Consider the following 14,043-nt stretch of genomic DNA (forward strand, 5'->3'; position numbering starts at 1 on the left):
GTGTGTGTACACTTGAGTGATCCTGTGTGTGTGGTTGCATACTCAATTGCAATTGTGTGTGTGTGTGTGTGTGTGTGTGTGTGTTTGTGCTGGGGTCTCTGTGTGTAATTGAATGGCTTTAAGCTTCATTCAGCTGCTCTGACAGTCTGAGCTGATCAAAGATGAGTTGAAAGAACAGAACCTCTGTTTCTGTCACTCTGCATTTGTCTGGCTTTTTGATCAATACACACTCACACACGCATGCACACACACACACTCTACCCTGCATGGATGAGAAGCGAGGGAACGATTGATTCTCTTTAAAAAGTAAACGAGTGTTGAATTAAACAGCGTGTGTGGATGAGTGTCACACTGATAGCACACACACACACACACACACCATCCAATACTCACCTGTGTGTGTTTGTGAGATGTTAATCAATGTTCTAGCTTCAATATGAGTGTAAATGATTTAGTTCTCAGGGAAATTATCCATTTCCCTGCACACTTTATGGTTCTAGAATAGAAAACAGGACCATTTTAAAGGGTTCTTTACAGAACCATCAACAAAGGTAATGGTGCACATATTTGTCACTGTACAGTGTCCTCTGTATTTAACCCATCTGTGGTAGTGAACACACACTAGTGAACTAGGGGCTGTGAGTACACGTACACGTACACACACACACACACACACACACACACACACACACACAGCGGTGGGCAGCCAACTCCAGCACCCGGGGAGCAGAGAGGCCCTTGCTCAAGGGCCCAACAGTGGCAGCCTGCTGAGCCCAGGAATCGAACCCACAACCCTGATATCGATAGCCTGGCACTCTAACCGCTGAGCCACCACTGCCCCTTTTCCTTGTTCTTACTACACCATTTAACCAGACAAAGCAAATGATTCTTTAAGGTCCGATTTCTCCGTCAACAACCACGAACAAGAACCGCCAAAGAACCCTCTTTTTGTAAGGCTGTATGAATTAGGGCTGTCTTTAAAAATGCACTGAATCCCTGAAGGTAGCTGGAAAGGCTACAGTGCTGGAATATGGATAATATAAGCAGTACACCAAACTAAGGGAAACTCCACCAACTGTATAACATTCTCTGCTTAATTAAGCGGCTCTGTTTGGTTGGCGTGGTGTGACAGTTCCAGACTCAGTTCTAGAGAAACTTTGGACGTGTTCACACTGTCGTTTTCTTCCGGACCTGGAAGCACCTGCACTGAGCGTGAAGCTGCTTTCAAGCTTGGGACCGTCCCAGGGAACCCATCTCTGGTCCTTCTGAAATCAGTGGTCTGGGGGTCGCTTTGCTGTGTGTGTGAAAGCTATCCACCCCCCGATGCCACATGTGGGGTTGTGTGATTGGTTCATTTTGTCACGTGACTGCTTCGGCTCATCGCCTGCATGGCTGAAAACCTTCCCCTCTCTTTCCTTGTCTGCAGGTGTTCCTGTATGGTAAAATGCCATGCCTCCAGAAAGCACTGCTCTTCACTGTTCTTCGTTCTCTCTCTGTTTATATCCAAGTAAAAATGGGGAAAAGGCAATAAGCGGATGAAAAGTGATGTTCGATATGTGTGGAATTCTCCTGTGTGAAAACAAACCCGTGATAACGAGCCCCTCCCCTAAACGATCTGAGAATTAGTCCTGAGAGTAGACTCATGTATTCAGGACAAGTCTGAAAATGCCCTTATTGAGTCAGAATTGTTCCCGATGGTGATGAATGGATCCAGATGTCTGAGGAGTTTAATGGCTGTAAAATCCCTCATGCAGACAGTTTTCACACCACATGGTTATGAAACACTGCCTGATGCCTCAGACACTGTTTACCGTAGTTATTGGGTCGAAAACATGTTTTAAAAATCACATATCATTAAAATAGTGGAGGGATACATGCATACACACATAGTAGTCCCCAAAAAACAAAAATCTGTTCAGATTTGTCACCATTTTACCGTCATCATCATCATCATACCATAGAAGACTCAGACATCCTAGCAGAAGACCTGTGTAGTTCACTGGAGGTTTTTGGATGGTAAATAAAATGGCTGTATTTGTGTTGCAGTCATGGCGACCCCGGGTCCTCGTGCTGCTACGTTTCTCTACAGTGAACCATTTAACACCAGTAAAAATCCATTCAACCCTAATGAGGGACTACAGCTTTCGTTACAGTGATGTTCTGGTTAATGGGTGTGAGAACGTGGCTCAGCCAATCAGCTTTTAGCACAAGAACTGTTCAGAACTGTTAATCCACAGGTTGGAGCTCATGTTTTACTGTTAGCTCTGTCTCAGTATGTCTGTGTGTGTGTGTGTGTGTGTGTTTGAGTTTATGCTTGTCTGATCTACTCACTGTTTGGCATATGTGTGTGTGTGTGTATGAGCCATCAGGTTTATGTGTGATTATAAGCACAGACAGATGACCTACCCTATTGCACACACACCCTACTACACACACGCCCTACTACATACACACCCTACACACACACTCACTCACATCTCAGACTTCCTGCTCAGACAGAATCTCTCTCTGTCGGACTCTCGCTTCGTTTCTCAATCTCTCTCTCACTTTCTCACACACACTCTGTCTCACTGTCTGCCTCCCCCTCTGTTTATCCTTCTGTGCCTACGTCTCCCTGTCTTTCTCTGTTTATCTCTCTCTGCCTCTTTCTCTCTCTCTCTCTCTACCTGCCTCTCCCTCTCTCTCTGTTTATCTCTTTGCCTGTCTCTTTTACTCTGCCTGTGTCTTTCTCTATCTCACTCTTTCTGTGTGTTTGTATTCTCCCTCTCTCTCTCTCTCTCTCTGTCAGTGTGTGTTTAATTTCCTGTTTTACAGGAGCTACTCAGTAGTTTCAAGTCTGTATCCATGGCGATTGGATCAGAACCGGATCAGAGCGTATGTTGTTAGTATTTATTTCGTTTTTTGATTTTCAGAACTGAAACTGTGCGTTTTCATTCTGTCTGTCTGAGATGCTGCGAGAAAATGGTCACATGGCAGAAACAGACGAATCAGGCCAGACATCCATCCAGACCTGTCTGGGCTGAAATCTGTGTTATTGCTGCACTGCAGAGTTAGTGGTGGATTTTGATGGTGTGTTTGTTTTGGACTCTAAAGTGTGTTTGTCCTGTGGCTGTGTGAGTGTGTGTGTGTGTGTGTGTGTGTGTGTGTGTGTGTGTGTGTGTGAAAGACTGCTCTGTTCCTCTTCCCTCTGGTTAATCTGTGTGTTATTTATAATGCTGATAACCTGATGCTCTGAACTCTGGTGTGATTTGGGGAGCGAGCGGCTGATGAGTTTTTAATCCCCGGTGAAGCTGCAGCAGCAGACACAACAATGAGCTAAATCCAAACTCATTAAAGAGTTTCACTAAAGGTCGCTGAGTAACAAACAAGTACACACACACACACACACACGTTTCAGCAGATTACCTGGGTTACTCTACACCAGTATCCCGCTCACAACTTTCCTGTAATTATCAAATCTAATAGTAACAACTTCTTTTCTCCTCTACCAATGAGGCGTGTGTGCCGGTTAAGTCACACTCTCTATAGCCAATGAACATGTGTGGTGTGCATTTGTAGACATCCCATATGCAACTACCTGGTATACCTTTAGCAAACTATGGCAACATCCTAGCAACCACCTGGGACACCACAGTTATTACCTAGCAATACCCCAGCAACTACTGTGTAGGTTATACATACACTATATGTCCAAATGTTTGTGGACACCTCTCCTAATGAATGCAACCAGCTACGGATGCCACCATGCTTAACGCTAGGTTGTGGGCTAGAGGGGTGAACAGTCCCCCAGCACTGAGCTGTGGAGCAGTAGAATTGTGTTCTCTGGAATGATGGCTGGTGCTCTATCCAATACTTTTAGGATTAGCTAGGAAGTTTGGAATGAAGTGGGGTGGAAATCACTCAACATCCTGACCTCAGTAATGCTGTTGTCCCTGAATGAATGAATCAATCTGCGCTTATTACTGTGTAAATAATGTATAAGTTTTCACTCTTGTTAGGTTTTTTTCGGGAGTAATCGTGAGAACTTACTCAGTGCACAGATTGGATCAACAAGCACAATCACTGATATGTCTGTGCATTTGTTTTCTTGTTCAAAATAAAACAGTATAATAATGTTTAGCATCCTGGCTGGACTCACCAAGATGCTAGCTAGCTGAATTACTAATTATAAGGTCTGCGAGAAAAGTGGTAAACAAATAATTGTAATTAATAACATTATATAACTGAATTATATTCAATTAAAAAAATATATTATTTCTGACCTGCAGCTCATTGAAACAAGCAGATAAATATTCTGCAAAGTGCTGATCTAAACTTTCAGTTCACACAATATTGTGTGTGTGTATAGAGTGTGTTCGTACTGGTAGTGTAAAAAAACGTTACATTACTACATTTTAGTCCTGGTTTGCTTTGTGTTCATACGAACATGTGGCCAGTTTTAAAACACTGTGTAGTGGTGTGGTCGTGTGTGGTTTGGGACACAGCCCAGCTAAATTTAAGCATCACAAGTTTAGCGTCACACTTAAGCGAGGTTAAAGCACAGGAACGTGGGAAGGTCCACATGCTTAGGCGGTTTTGGCCCATTTGTTTGGTGCGCACCAGTTCTAAAGTTCTAAAGGCAGCGTTCACGCTTACTCCAACAAACCGCACTAACAGAGCATGGAATTCATTACTTAATAAATCAGGTCAAAAGGTATCCGGACAGCCCTTCTGCTACTCTAAGGAGGCTGACCCCGGTTTTTAGTTGTTTACTCAGCTATATGGTGTATAATCTCCATAAGAAAGTTCTGACCGATTAAATGGGGTGCTCGGGAGAAGCTGTAAGCACATAAGCCTAAGGTCCTCATGCCCAATGCTCAGCATTTGCTAGAGGGGCATGAAGTCCCCCAGCATTGAGCTTTGGAGCAGTGGAACTGCTGAACTCTGGAGTGATGGTGCTCCATCCTATGCCTTGAGAGGAGTCTGAACTAACTGGTAGAACTAATCACCCAACATCAGTACCTGACCTCACTGATGCTCTTGTGCTGCTAAATAAAATCACCTCCTCCTCACAGCAATGTTCCAACATCTAATGTGAAGCCTTCCCAGAGGAGCAGAAGAAAGCTGCAGTAAAATGGGGCAGCTTTTCTACGTACAGTGTAATTAACTATGGTGTTAATTCTGCGGTTATGTAATTTAATTACATTTAAATAACTGTGTGGAACTGAATGTCTAGCAAACCTAACTCTGTTCATTTCTGCAGCTCTGCTGGACTCCCGCTCTCCAGTTGTCCCTGGAGAATCACTCAGGCAGATGATTATACTCTTCATAAAGGAAAGTGCCCTCCAAGTGTTTTGGTGCGTTTTGCCCAATCCATCCAAGCTCTGCCCATGGCCCCCAAATGCCCCTCACTTTAGAAGCACTAGCAGCAGCTCCACTCGCCAGAAATAGCCCAGCGTCCTGGATGAACGTGGGCGAAGCTCAAATCTGATGATTCAGCCTATGTTCCTTGGATTTTGGGGAATTGAAGAGACACCCAGGTCTTTGTATTAACGGCTGTTGTGTTTAATCAAATTTAATGCAATTTTTTGGATTGGGTTGAAGTGTTGAGTCAGATAATAAACAAACCAAAATCATAAAAATCACAATGTACCAGAGTTCAGTGACCACAAAGCGTACACCCCCTCACAGTACCAGCAATTCAGTTATGCATCTGAATTCATTTATAAACAATAGAGAGGTCATAGATATATATAGAGCAATCACTGCACAGCATACACTTAATTACAATATACCACACCTTTTCTTTCACCACATTAATCTAACCATATTTTCCCGTTTCCAAGTCAACCTCTCTTTTTTGTGTAATGGCACTGACAGCTAATGTAGAGCAGCATTTGCCCATATACAGCCATTGTTGAATTAAACAAAGGTGTGAGCACATAGAACCATTATAGAGCAGCACATGGGCATGCAGAGCTATTACAGAACATTTAAGAGACATACAAAATAATATGTAGATACTTCAGAGTGACATATAGGCATTTATAGCCATTATAGAGCAACAAATGAGCATAATGGAAGCTGCAAAGCAGAGCATATAAGCATACAGAGCTGTTATTAAGGTAATCATTAGATAATATCATAGAACACTTGTTGGAGCCTTGATAACATATTAGAGCATTTATAGAATATCACTGAGGTATACAGCAACATATGGGCATTTATAGCCATTATAGAGCAGTGTATATGTATATAGGGTATTATATGCACATACACAGCTATTAGAGAGTTGACTACATGCACACAGAGCCATTCTAAAGTTGAATATAGGCACATAGCGTTAGATAGTTTGAGATTATAAAGTTAAATATACAAATATAGAGCTACTGTAGAGTTGAATATAGGCACAGAGTGATTATAAAGTTGAGTATAGGTATATAGAAGTATTACAGTTGAATAGTACATTACGGTAGTACAACAATTTAGAACTACTAAAATAAAGAGAGGACATATACAGCTGTTCTGGAGTTAAATATAACCAAATAGATCTACTATAGAGTTGAATAAAGATATATGTAGTTGCTGTAGCATTGAATACAGACATAATATTAAGTGGAATATATACATATAGAGCTTCTCTGGAGTGAAATATAGTCATATACTATAGAGTTGAATATAGCCATATAGAGCTACTATAGAGTTGAATATAGCCATATAGAGCTACTATAGAGTTGAATATAGCCATATAGAGCTAATATTGAGTGGAATAAAGACATACAGAGCTGCTGTAGAGTTAAACATAGACACAGAAATTATGAGGTTGAGAATAGGTATATAGAAGGTATATAGAAGTTAAATAGTACAACACAGTAGCCACTTTATATGTGTGTGTGTGTGTTTGTGTGTGTGTGTGTGTACTAACACTGGGCCTGTTTTGATGCACCCTGCTGTAATTGTGCACGGTTCCGCTCCGAGATCCAATAACGCATTCGTTAATGTTCCGCAATAACCGAGTTTAACGGCAGCATCATCGTTAGGGTGGTCAACAGAGGATGAAAGTGTAATGAAATTCGGGGGCGGGTGGGTGGAGGGTGCACAGCGTCCTGATGAAGAGAGGATGTGAGTACAGCTTTATTGGGTCATTTGTTTTGCGTGCAGATGACGGCGATGTTTATGCCGGTTAGGTGAGGCCTGGTTTAGAGGTGGGACGTTCTCTTTAGATCCGGAATCTTTTTTTTCCAAGGCTTTCCCGGCTGAAGTGCGGGACAGGCGGCGAGGTGTTCACAGCCATAAAGCTTTTATTAGAAGTGTCCAGCCTCAGTGTGTTTGTGTGTGTCCTCTAATTTGTCTTTGGTTTTTGGCTGTTGTTGTAAATGTCCAGCTGAGGACGGAGTGCAATAAAGAGCAGAAGGTGTTTAATATTCCTGCCCACGGGCTGACCTTAACCGCAGATTCTGGACTTTATTTGAACTGAATTGATGGTGCAGGTTCGTCCATTTGGATGCGTGCGTGTGTATGTGTGGAGCCTGAAGCCTTGGCCATGTGTCACTGGCAGGATATCACCCTACAGATACCAATGACTTTATCTACTGAGGTAGAGAGAGAGAGAGAGAGAGAGAGAGAGAGAGAGAGACAGAAAGAATGAAAAGAACAGATCGGGAGAGACAGAAAAAGAGTGAAGTGAGAGAAACAAAGACAAAAGCAGTGACCAAAAAAAAAAAAAAAAAAAAAACCAGGGAGAGAGAGAAAATATGCAGATAAATAAGCAATAAAGAGGCTAAATTCATTTTTAAAGAGAGTGAAATAAGAAAAGAAAGTAGAGCATGAGAGGAGAGAGAGAGAGAGAGAGAGAGAGAGAGAGAGAGAGAGAGAGAATGAAAGGAACAGATGGAGAGAGACAGAAAAAGAGTGAAGTGATACAAAGAAAGACAAAACCAGTGACCAAAAAAAAAAAAAAAAACAGGGAGAGAGACAGAGAGAGAGAGAGAGAGACGGAGGCACAGAGGACGAGAGGTAATATGGAGATAAATAAGCAATAAAGAGGCTAAATTCATTTTTAAAGAGAGTAAAATAAGAAAAGAAAGTAGAGCATGAGAGAGAGAGAGAGAGAGAGAGACAGAGAGAGAAAGGTAGAAGAAGGGAGAGAGCGGAGAAGAAAAATAGAAATCAAAAGAGAGAGAAAGAGGAGTAGAAAAAGAGAGAGAAACAGAAAGAGTGAGAGAGAGGAGTAGGAGGAGATAGAGAGAATAAAAAGAGACGAGAGAGAGAGAGAGAGAGAGAGAGAGAAGAAGAAAGTTACTCAACAAGGTCGTGAGTTCAGTGTAGTGGAGTAAAGCCGTCTTGACCAGCGAATGAAGCCACATACATAGTCCACCAACAAGAATTATCCAGCCAACAGCTAACCAACCAGGAGCACGCTCAGAGTAGGACCACTAGCTGCTAATTCTTTTCTATCAGCTAACAGACGCTAACCTTGCTCGTTAACACTGCGCTAAGTGGCTAAGTGATGAGGGGAGAGGGAGGGCCATCCTACCCAACCAGAGAGAGTGAGGCCAGTTATGCTTTCTGGAATTCTTATCCGAGGCTGTGGGATCACAAACAACCGAACCGGCAACCTCCCGGAGAGGTTTTGGAGAGCGCTGCTTTTGTGCACCAGCTTCTATTAGATCAAAGTACAAAGCAGCAACAGAGTGACCTAAACTGCGCTAAATAAACACTGACTGGAGCTTTACATATGACAGGATAGTGTTACTGAGACAGTAAATGCATGTCACACACACTCATACACAAACACACACACACACACACACACACACATGTCCCTCTGTCTTACCTCTATAGCCTCCGCAGCTGCTTTTTCATGTCAGTCCAAGCCGCTGTGCGCCAGCATCGCTCAGAGAGAGACTGGCACTTTTCTGCAGATCCTACAGAGAAAAAGACAAGTGCCGTCAAAAGCTCAATCAGAATAAATACTAAACCCACTCTTACCGGCCTACGGGCTGTAATTACAGTCAGAAAGCAGCCTGAAGAGCGGCTCCTGACGCCAAGACAAGTTTATTTATACAGCACACGCTTCCACCACAGAGCTCATTCACACTGCTTTACAGACGCACAGATTAGAAAATAAAAATAGATAAAAAAGATAGAAATCTAAATGAAAACATGGACAATAAACGAGTATGCTGCCTGTTTGGATACACTTTGCCTTTTGAGCGCAGTAAGAAAAGGCCCGGTTAAGATAAAGCAGCTGCATGCTAATGCTTCTGGGTACATTTGGCTTCAAATTTCAGCTTCAGTTCCATAAAACCAAGATCCTCTCTGCTTTTCAGATCTGAAATCAATCAAATAACAGGTTCATGTTCCTCAAATCAATGAATGCTGTGTATGATAATTGTGAAATAGTGCTGCTAACCAGGAGAAAGGAGCCGGACAGTAGGGTTGGACACCATTCACATTTGAACTGATACCAGTAATGGGATTTTAAGCAGTGTGGTAATGTCTTTTCAGTTGTAAAAAAAGAATTTTAACATTTTATTGTTCATTTATTAACATTTTACACACTACTTTTGTGCTGTAAGCGGTGTTTGCTAGCTCTGCTGTGTTCTGATACTCACTGTATTGGGCTGAGTGTACTCTCAGTGTGTATCTGGTTAGTGGTGTCAAGCCTTTACTCTGCTTCCTCAACTCTTTAGGTTTACTAACAGTAGCTTTAGCTGAGTTCGCATCTGATATGGTAAAAAACTGACAAACTGACATCATGACGCACAGCGATATCCAACACAGCGTGTCACACATTTTGTGAACTTGTGTGAACATAGAAAAGTTCTGGCCAATAAAACGAGATGCTTAAGCCTATGTTTACTGTGCCCAAGGCAGAGAGTGAGCTAGAGAGGTATAAGGCCCCCCAACATTAGTCTAACGTCCAACATCAGTATCTGAACTTGCTGATGCTCTCGTTCTCAAGACTGAATACTATCAATTTGTCTTCACAGCAATGTTCCAACATCTAGTGTAAAGCCCTCCCAGAAGAGCACAGGCTGTTACTGCAGAAAACAGGGCCAAACTCCCTATTTATACCCTGGATTTCAGAAGAATGGCTGGAGGATCAGGAGTCTGTTTGGGCGTACAGTACAGGACACACTGTGTGTATGTGTATGTATGTATATATAGAAAGTGCCAGTGTGGCAGTTTTATTACAGAACAGCCCAAACTGTCTGAACACTCTTTATCACACTATGAATTTTGCTGTGTTAATCTTCATAAGCATGAGACTGGTTTTTATAATCTGTCCGTGTGTGTGTGAAGGGTGGGGGGTGGGATGGGGCTACACACACTTGAAGATTAATGAACCCAATTTGCGCGAGTGACCTTTCAGCAGGCGTGTGTAAGCCTCTTAATTCGGCCTGTTAAAGTGCTTCAGATAAGGGGACGAGAGAGTGAGGGAGAGAGTAAGAGAGAGAGAGAGAAAGATGACAGCTCGGCCGTGGATCAGAAAAACTTTACGGATCCCATTACATGTCTTCAAAGACATTTCAGCATGCAGAGCGAGCAAGTTAAAGCCATAGTTTGGCAGACGAGTCAACCCGCCCCACTCCAAGTGTCGTTCATCGGCCAGTACATGTCTGGTGCTTCTTTGGATTTACTGTGGAGCTTTGAGGCTGATGTGGCTATCGTGTAACAGAAGCCTACGGCCCACCAATCAACTTTTTGTTTCTGACACTGTATGACTCACTGTTATCTATAAACATGGACTAATGCTGCGTTCCATTAGAACTGAGATGTCGGAATTTCGAAAGTTTAACTGGAATGGCCCCCCACAAGTTGAATTTTCTACTCAGAAAGTTAAGGAGTCTTCCCAACCCCGAGTTCAAAATCCAAGATGGCCGTGCCGCACATCAACAGTAATAAGAGCAGTAGCATTACACTGTTTATTAGCACTTTTTGTGTCTAATTGTGTACTAATTGTGTCTCATTAAATCAGTTCAACCTGTCTGTGGACGTGTTTCCATGGCATTTGGATGCACAAAATATCATATATTATATTAGCAACTGTTATTGCTAACAATTGCTAACCTGGGACATAAAAAATGGGAAATAATTTGTTTAATTTGACCATAAAACACCAGTAAAAGACTGTTAAATCAGTTGTGGTTAACTCTGAAATCTGTTGTTTTCATCATCTTATTTTGATGTCAGAAGTACAGAGCAGAGCTAACACAATAGTAGCATCTTAAAGCCTGCTAACCACGAGAGAGGAGATAGCATTAGCTATGCTAATATACGAATGGCAGTAGTACAGTGTAGTCTGTACAATTTGAGTATCTGGTGTAATATAATAATGTTGGGATGTATTAGTTAAGCAGCACCAATTTAGTGTGCAGCTGTGTTAGCCTAGCGTGTAGCATGGATGCAGCTTTATTCATATTTCATTTTTTTAATGAGCTCGTAGTTCAGAGCATCCAGAGACATTCAGTACTAACTAGGTTTTACATTGGAGCTACGAGGCTAAGGTGACTAACATGTAATGAAAGCTTATATCTCACAAATTAGCATGGTGCCAACTGCATGCCCAAATCATCATCATGTTCAGTAATCTCTAACAGACTTATTTAAGTGGTTGCGGACACTGTATGACTCACTGTGATCTATAAACATGGACTAAAGTACGGAGCAGAGCTAAACACAGTAGCAGCAGCAGAAGCTAAAACATCCCGGAGCCTGAATTGGGGCCATATTTTGGTCCATGTTTATAGATAACTGGTCATACAGTAAGGGAAGCACATAAACAAGTCTATTAGAGATCACTGAACACGTCCAAATGGTCTGAGGCGAGGGTGTGATTATTTAGAAATGTTAGCACCATGCTAAATATTAGGGTAAAAGCTTCAAATTCTTCTACATCCGGCGCTGCTCTGTGCGTCTGCCAGTAGCAGTCGCTTATAGTCTTACTACCTCATATCTCTATAGTGCAATAATTCATATACTGTGTTTGTACATACTTCATATATCCGCATCACCCCCTCTTACTTTTATTTATAGTTTGTTGTTAAAAGCTCTTCTGTAACTTTTGTTGTATTTATTCCGATAACGTATGTCTGACCCCTGTGCATCACATCTCAGCTGATCTTCTACATTTAGAAGATATGAGGTGTTTTTGATATTTGATATTTTGCCAAATTATCTCTTTGAGTGGGTAAAGACATCTGTAGCACTGTATAATTAGTGCATGTGTGTGTTTGAGCTTGTGTGACGAGCATCATGTTGCACTCACTCTTTCTTCCCGATTCCCCGGCAACAAAAGCTGTTGCATAGCAACTGAAGGGGAAACAAAAAGTTCAGGCAAATTTTGGAAGCTGTGGAGAGGACGTGGGTTTAACACCGGATCGTTGGAAAGCTGTATGATGTTTAAAAGTGTGTCCGAATGCATTACAGCTGGTGCACTGGGCTACAGCCCGAAACCAGCTCCTGTCGTTGGCTGGCTATGGGGAGTGTTTTCTTTACCCAGTTTAAAATCCTGACTGAACACCAACGTCTGTTTAATCTTCTAATCTCACTGGCCACTTTATTAGAAACACTCTGTACTTCCACTCAGTGGCCGCTTCGTTACAAACACCTTGTACTTCCTCTCAATGTCCACATTATTAGAAACACATACCTTGTACTTCCACTCACTGGTCACTTTATTAGAACAGCGTACACTGTGCCACCACTCACTGGCCACTTTATTAGAAACTGCTCATTGTGCTACCAGTCACTTTAGTAGAAACACCTTGTGCTTTCACATCAATGGCCAGTTTATTAGAAACACTTTGTGTTTCTACTTAGTGGCAACCTTATTAGAAATACTTTATATGTCCATTCTCTGGTCACTTTATTAAAAACATCATGTTATGGTCCTTCCAGGGATGCATCATGTCCTTTCTAGGAAGTGTGCTGTGGTACCTTTGAGGAGAATGTCCTTGTGACATCCGAGGAAGCACTTTCTAGTGCAAAGAGGTACCCTTCCTGGAAAGTTTACCGTATTATGGAGTCAAACCGATTCCAGTCGATGGATTGTGCTGTGGTAAATTTAGAGCGATTGGACTTCAAACTCCAGTGGCATACTTTTAGAGGCATTGCAGGAAGTGCACTGTGTATTCCATGTGTATTCTTTTGGGAAGGGGGGCTGTGATGTTTTCTTTCTAGGGAGCAGACTCTAAAGTACTGTAACACATTTGATTTGCACATGAGCATTCTGTTCTAGTGCCTTTGTAGGGAGCAAACTGTACTTTAGAGCCTTTCTAGTGTGTGTACTCTGCAATACTGTCTTTCAGGGGAGCATATTTTAGTGCCTTTCTGTATGCTCACTAGGCCCTATGGAGCAGAGTACCATCTTTGATTTCTTTCTAGGAAGTGTATTCTCCTCAGCTGCCTTTGTAGGAAACATACTCTACTAAGTGCCTCTCTAGGGAGCATGTTCTACCCTAGTGCCTTAATAGGGAGGATCATTTACTCTAGTGCCTTTCTAGAGAGCAAACTTTACATTAGGGTGCATACTCTACTTGAGTACTTTTTTATAGGACACATAGCATAATCTAGGGCCTTTTTATGAGCATACCCAACTCTGTTGTCTTTCTAGGGAGCATACTCAACTCTCAACTTTAGTGGGCAAACTCTACTTCAGTGCCTATCAAGGGGGCATAACCTAGTGTGGCAGTGCCTCAGTAAGAAACATGGAAATGTGAGAGCACTTTTCTTCGCCTGCATGTGTAATGGCCTGTGAGGAGTTTGTGTTGGTTTGGGACAGAGCCGCTGTGCCCCTCGCCCCTTTGCTGTCCTGCTGTTTACATGCTGCTGCTTTTGAGCGATGATTTCACACTCGCTCTCTTTATTCCCACTGAAAGGGCCGGATTCCTTCCTGCTTTACTGAAACTCCTGGGAAAATCCAAACCTTTGGCATCCGCACAGCTTCAGAGAGAACGACACACACACACTTTATCCCTTATACACACATTCTCTATCTCTTCCACACTCTCTGTCTCTCAGTCTTCCCCTCACACATATATACTTTCTCTCAAACAC

General features: G+C 42.3%; 1 protein-coding gene across 1 annotated transcript in view; it reads right to left on the minus strand.

Annotated features, from left to right (window-relative positions):
- Positions 1–14,043, minus strand: part of sema6d (semaphorin 6D) — a 133,215-nt gene that overhangs the window by 79,027 nt on the left and 40,145 nt on the right. Inside the window, exon 2 of the mRNA XM_072695728.1 lies at positions 8,816–8,906. The gene's annotated coding sequence lies outside the window, so the exon portion shown is untranslated. The remainder of the gene's footprint in view (positions 1–8,815; positions 8,907–14,043) is intronic.

This window comes from Salminus brasiliensis, chromosome 13, assembly GCF_030463535.1.
Source record: "Salminus brasiliensis chromosome 13, fSalBra1.hap2, whole genome shotgun sequence".
Taxonomy (NCBI): domain Eukaryota; kingdom Metazoa; phylum Chordata; class Actinopteri; order Characiformes; family Bryconidae; genus Salminus; species Salminus brasiliensis.